Source organism: Macrotis lagotis, chromosome 7, assembly GCF_037893015.1.
Source record: "Macrotis lagotis isolate mMagLag1 chromosome 7, bilby.v1.9.chrom.fasta, whole genome shotgun sequence".
Classification (NCBI taxonomy): domain Eukaryota; kingdom Metazoa; phylum Chordata; class Mammalia; order Peramelemorphia; family Peramelidae; genus Macrotis; species Macrotis lagotis.
The window spans coordinates 26,500,247-26,507,414 of NC_133664.1; the positions used below are offsets into that span (position 1 = coordinate 26,500,247).

Sequence of the window (7,168 nt, forward strand, 5' to 3'; positions counted from 1 at the left end):
CATTCCCTAGACCTGGGGGACTGGACAGGCAGTAGGATCTATGTTATTCTCTAACAATATGAGCTGGCCCTTTGGGCTATATATTTAATCAAGAGATCTGCAGTCTACACCTGATACTTGAAGGGGAGGTGGGGGGCTATTATTGGTTTTTTCTGGGAAGAGTCACTTTCTCCCACAGGATTGGGGGAGCAACTCAACTAGAAACAAGCGGACTTCACTTAAAACACAGGGGATCATGGCCCTGGTATTCTAGGCCAACCAACTTGACCCCATAGATGTCTTTCCAGCTCAGGGCTGGTGCTCTCCTGCCCCAAACAGTAAATGCTTCCCAACTGGAGTTCTCCCTTTCTCCATGCACACATCAAATGCTTCTGCCACATTCTCAGGTTAGTTTGCAGTTCTCAGTTAGCCACCTTGGCACTAGCTCTCTGCTCTCTGCCTCTGGCTTACCCATGTTCCCTTGAGACAGACCTTCTTAGAAGTTCTTCTGTGGGTCCAAATTCTCTAAAGAGTCTTGGTTCATGTTAGTTCTGAGGGAAAGCCAGGAGGGCTTAAGACAGTGTCTAGCTTCTCTCTGCCATCTTGGTCAGAAGAGGTATATACTTTTCTTTTTCCCTTTGGAGGTGTTTTTAATTTTAAATGAATATTTTATTTGTTTTCTAATTATATACACTAGTAGTTTCTACCTATCCTTTTTGAAAGGTTTTGAATTTTACAATTCCCCCATCCCCCCACCCCAGAAGGCAATCTAATAATCTTTACATTGTTTCCATCATATACATTGGACAAAATTGATTATGTTTAGAGAAAAAAAATGTTCTTGAGAATAGAAAAATTATGTAGTAAATAAGAAAAGAATAGAAGGGATGTTATATGGGAAATTTCAGAGGGGAATATGACCTTGTCTCCAGTCCAGAAAGACTTCTTAGTGGAACTCAGAAATGACAATTAAAAATCAGATGGAAAATCTGAGAGAAGAAATGCAAGAGAAAATTACATCTTTAAACAAAAACTGATAGAAAAAACAAATCCTTTAAAAATACCATTGAAAAATGTGAAAGGAAAATAATTCTCTCAAAACCACATTTTAATAAATGCAAAAGATAATGATTCTTTCAAAAGTAGAATTGATGAAATGGAAAAGGAGATGAAAAGGCTAAATAGAGAAAAATAAATCCATGAAAAATACATCAAGACTAGTGAAAGCTAATGATATTTTGAGATTCCAAGAATCTGTTAAGCAAAAAAGAATGAAAATATTGAAGAAAATGTAAAAGACCTCATCTGTAAAACAACTGACCTGGAAAATAGTTCTAGGAGAGACAATTTAAGAATCATAGTACTACTTGAAAACCATGGTCAAAAAAAGAGCATTAATAATATTCTTCAGGAAATAGTGAGGGAGAACTTCCTGATATCTTGGAACCAGAGGGCAAAATAGTCATTGAAAGAATCCATTGCTCACCACTTGAAAGAAATTACAAAATTAAAACACCAAGGAATATTGTAGCCAAACTCCAGAATTATAAGATCAAATGAGAAAATCCTATGGACTTAATAACTGGGCAAACATCAATTTGCCCCTTGGTAGGCCAAGCTAATACAATATAATAACAATTGTACCTAAATTAAATTACTATTCAGTGCCATGCCAATCAAGCTTCAAAAAATTTACTTTAAATTAGGAAAAACTGTACCTAAATTCGTAGGCAGGAACAAAAGTTCAAGAATGGCAAGAGAATAAATGGAAAAAAGGCAATGAAAGTTGATCTATGCATACCAGATCTAACATTATATTATAAAGTTTCAGTCATCAAACTGTTTGGTAGTGAATAAGAAAGACAGTAGTGTGTCAGTGGAATAGATAAGGTACAAAAGAAACAGTAGTGAATGACATTAGTAATCTGTTATTTAATAAACCCTACAATTCCAACTTCTGGGTTGAGAATTTACTTTTTTAATAAAAAAAAGCTGGGTAAGCAAAGATACCATGATAGAAAATAAGCATAGACCATCCTAGCACCCTAGACCAAGATAAGGTTGAAATGGGTACAAGAGTTAGACGTAAAAGTGATACAAGTCAAATAGGAGAATACGGAATAGCTTATCTATAAGATCTATAAAAAGGGGAGAAATTTGTGACCAAACAAGAGATAGAGAACAGTATAAAAGACAAACAGGCTCCATTTGATCACATTAAATCCATAAGGTTTTTCCCAAAGAAAATCAATGTAGCCAAGCCAAAAAGAATGCAGTAAGCGTGGAAACAATTTTTGTCAGTACTTTTGACAAAGTACTCATTTTTCAAATATACAGAGAATAAGTCATATTTATAAGTCATTCCACAATTATTGAATGGTCAAAGGATATGAAAAGCCAATTTTCAGATTAAGAAAGTAAAGCTATCTATAGTCATATGAACAAAAGGTTCTAAATCATTATTGATTAAAGAAATGCAAATCAAAACAACTTTGCGGTACCACCTCACACATATCAAATTGACCAATATGACTAATTAAGAAAACTGATCAATGTTGGAGGCAACTGGAAAACTGGAACACTAATCAGTAGTGAACTGATCCATCATTTTTGAAGAGCAATTTGGAATTATGCCCAAAGGGCAATAAAACTATCTGTACTTTTTGATCAATATCACTACTAAATTTGTATCCCCAAAAGATCATTAAAAAGCATAAAAACCCCACATGTACACAAATATTTTTGGCAGCACTTTTTGTTGTGACAAAGAATTGGAAAATGAAGGGATGCCCATCAATTGGGAAATGGATAATGAAATTGTGCTATATGAATATGATGGAACACTGTTACTCTATAAGGAATCATGAGGAAGAGTTCTTCAGAAAAGCATGGAAAGCCTTGCCCAAACTGAGGCTGGGTGAATTGCATAGAACCAGAAGAACATTATACACACTAACTACAACATGAGGTGATGATCAGCTATGATGGAATAGATCATTTCTGCATTAGAAAACTCAAATACAATACAAAAAGACTAGTGATGGAGAATACCATCCAGAGAAAGAATTGTGGAGTTTACATAAGAACAAAGTTTAGTAACTACACTTAAAAAAGGTTCTTATGAATTATATCATTTTTTCTCTCTATTTTTCCTCTTCTGTTTAAAAGTGATGCTTTTCCTTCACAACATGAATAATATGAACCTATATTTCAAATGGCTATAGACGTAGAGTCCATATTACATGCTTTTCTGTTGGGGTGGGAGGAGGGAAGGTGAGGAGTGAAAAATACAAAAAAAGTGATTGCGGTACATAGGCTGGTAAAAGTTGCATATGTAAATTCCTGTTAACATATTTACATATTAGTCATGTTGTGAAAGAGGAATTAGATCTAAGAGGAAAGAAAAAATGTGAAAGGAAAGAAAATTCTAAGAGAAGTTTTTTCTAAAATTAAACAATATTTGCATTCAGACTTTGTAATTTTTTTTTTTTTTGGAAATGGATGGCATTGTCCATAGCAGGTCTCTCAGTATTGTCCTTGATCTCTTTATTTTGGTACTGTTGAGAGGAACTGCATCCATCACCTCACAATGTTGTTGTAAATGTGTAAAATGATCTCTTGCTTCTACTCATTCAGTCAAAATCAGTTCACTTAATCCTTTTCATTCTTCTCTAAAGTCTGACCACTCGATTTCTTATGTAACAATAGTATTCTGTAATATGAATATAACTTAAGACTTGCTCAGCCATATTTCAATTGATGGGCATTCATTAAATTTCCAATTCTTTGCTGCTGGAAAAAGAGCTGCTATAAATATTACTGAATATGTGAGAGAATTCCCCTTTTTATCTTTGTGATATAGAACTAGTGGTTGTATTGTTGAGTCAAAGGATATGATCTGTTGTATTGCTCTTTGGGGAGAGTTCCACATTGCTCTCCAGAATGGCTGCATCAGTTTACAATTCTACCTACAGTATATTAATGTACTGATTTGCCCACATCCTCTCCTACACTGACCATTTTGAGGGGATGGGAAGAGAGCAGGCAAGGAAATTTTGTAACTTAAAAATACACATGTGCATGTGGATGAAAAAATAATAAATTGAAGAAAAAGATGCAATGTATCTTTAACAAATGCAAAAAACTTTTCAAATCTTCAAAGAATGTACAAATGCTAGCTAGGATTATGATGGATTCAGTTTCAGGGAAGGTTTTTTCTGAATTATTCTCCAAATAGCATTGGGCATCTTTTGAGATGTGAAGTAATTTGCCAAAGGTGACACACAAAGATGGGCCAGGAAAGAATTTGAACCTAGGTCTATCTGCCATCTTACTGACAGGGCAACACTCTCAACATAATAAAACCTATTCATTCAAAGGAAGCCACCAAAGGTCTGAACGCTGAAGGCAAGAGGGCTATATGAATAGTAAGGTTTCACAGGCTGAACTTCAGAATTTCAAATCAGGGGAGTTCACACTTTCCCTGTGATACCCTAAAGGGGTGGAGCTATCTCTTACAAAAAAGGAGAATGTGAGATGGTACCATCAAGGAAAGGAAAGGAGAGGAAGGGGGAAAGGGAGGGGAGGCCAGGGCAGGCCAGGCCAGGCCAGGCCAGGCCAGGCTAAGCCAAGCCAAGCCAAGCCAGGCCAGGCAAGGCTAGGAGAGAGCTCTCTTGTCTAATCACACCCATCCATAACCTATCATGATGATCATGGAGAAGCTGTACCTGAGCCATGGCCTTCTAGCAGATTCCATGGAACAAGTGTGACAGCATGAAGTTGCCTATCAGGTGATTTTAAATGGTGTGAAAGGTGGCACCAAGGAAAACAGATTAGCAGCACAATTTATTTCTAAATTCTTCAAGTATTTCCCAGAATTAGCTGATTCTGCTCTTAATGCAGTTAGATCTCTGTGAAGATGAAGATGGGTCCATCCATGGACAAGCCATTAAAGGGCAGCTCCAATTTGCTGCTGGGCAGAACATTCCCCAAGGGGCAGACATTCTGACTCAGCTTTTACAGATAGATGATTCTGCAGAATTTTACCTGGGGAACAATGCCCTGCTGAGTATATTGAAAAAGGATGCTAAAGGGACTTTGCTCGGCTTGCTCAGCCAGATTCTTCAAGAAGACATTTTCCCAGAAGAAGCAATTTAATTCCTTTTCACAACACTTAAGACTTTATCAGCTAAAGTGTTAACAAAGGAAGTCGGAGGATTCGTATTAGCTGCATCTACAAAGGTTCTTGATGATGTGACAGGTGAAGAATTGGTTCTCTTCAATGAAGATGCTCTCTGGGTTAAAGACCTTGCAGACAGTCTGTGGAAGACAGCAGCTCAGAGATATTGGCTGAACAAGCCCATTTGGAACAGACTTTCAACCCAGCCGGTCCAGAATGTGTGGACATCCTTCTACAGCATACAAGGCAGGCTGTTCCACTCTTCTCTAAAAATGTTCGTTCCACAAGGTTTGTGATTTACTTTTGTGAACTTGTTCTGCCAAACCTCAACTCACTGACTACTCCCATGGAAGGTCTGGATATACTATTAGAGCTTTTGAAACTACTTGCAGAGATGAGTTCATTTTGTGGTGACATGGAAAGATTAGAAACCAATTTAAGGAAACTCTTTGATAAATTAGTGGAAATCATGCCTCCCCCTCCAGAGCAAGCAGAAGATGGGGAGAATGCAGACAACAAAGGGCCCAAGGTACTGCTCAGTCATATAAAGTGTTTATTATATAGTTTTCACCAGTTGGGCCAAAAACATGCAGATTTCTTGACAGCCAAGCTGGATGCAGAAAAACAGAAAGATTTTAAAATCAGTCTACAATATTTTGCCTGAGGTTTACAGATACATATCAGACACCTTCATTTGGCTCTCCAGGGAAAAAGAGGTGAAGCCTTAAAAAGAGAAGAGACCACAAACTTATTGCTTTGAAAACAACGAACAACATCAATGTTTTAATCAAGGATCTCCTTTATAATCCTCCTTCTTACAAGAGCACATTGACATTGTCCTGGAAACCTGTACAGAAGGCTGAGGTGGGTCACAAGAGAACAAATGAAAAACCAGCTTCAGGTCCACCACCCAAAAAATCTGCAGCAAGACCAAAATGGGATGCAAGACAAATATATCAGTATTCTGGGGGAAAATACAGGAACAATCTGGGCAACTTTAATTATGAGAGGGGACTTGGGAAGGAAAGGTGGCGGAGATTGGGGAACACAAAGAAATTGCACCAGGGGAAGATTTTTCTGGACACATTATATTCTTCAACATTGCCAGAAACTTAAATACTCAAACTCCACTCATTGGGTTGTTGGGAATAACCCTCTAAAGACTTACTGCAAAGATGTTCATACATTTATATGTTTCATCTTCTTTTGTAATGGAATATACATGAGTCCAAGAAGAAACCCCAACTGCACTTTTGGATACTTTGTCAGCAAACTTGGGTTTTTGTCATTGTCTTCTGGATTTATTTAAGTTTGGAAATCAAAGTGTATATGATTTCTAATAAAATTTCTTGACAGTTTATATGGTAGTCATAGATTCGTTCATGGGTAAACATATAATACAATGTAGAGTCTGCTTTGATAACTGATAGAAGGGATCATTCACAAAGGCTCACATTAGATATAATTGTGTTACTGATTTTCCTATCCCCTTCATCCTGCTCCTAACCCATACATAGAGAAGAGTCAATGATCACTGTTTTTTAACTTTTATTTCTTTTAACTGAGCTGCCTTGTGCTATTACAGTCCTACAGATAGTTTGTCATAACAACGAAATATTGACAAATGTTTCTTAATTACAGACATTGATTTAGTTGATCTCTGAGAATGATATTAATGGAGCAATAAGTTGATTTATACTGTTTACATAACTCTTCTTGTGGTGAGATGCTAAACTGTTTGAAACATGAGATGTTACTATTCAGTATAAAAATATGGGTATTATATATATATATATATATATATATTGCATACATTTATATACAGGTGTATATATGAATGTTCAAATATATTCCTAGATACATTTGTATATACATGTGTGCTTATATATATATATATATATATTATATATATATGCTATAAAATGTGTATGGGCTGTGTATATGCTGTAAAACTATCTATAAATATATAATATATATATATATGCTGTAAAATTTACTATAAAAATTTAA

At 36.1% G+C, this 7,168-nt stretch overlaps 1 pseudogene; it reads left to right on the forward strand.

Moving 5' to 3' along the window:
• Nucleotides 1-4,682: 4,682 nt before the first annotated feature.
• Nucleotides 4,683-6,274, forward strand: LOC141494008 (apoptosis inhibitor 5-like; annotated as a pseudogene).
• Nucleotides 6,275-7,168: the final 894 nt, after the last annotated feature.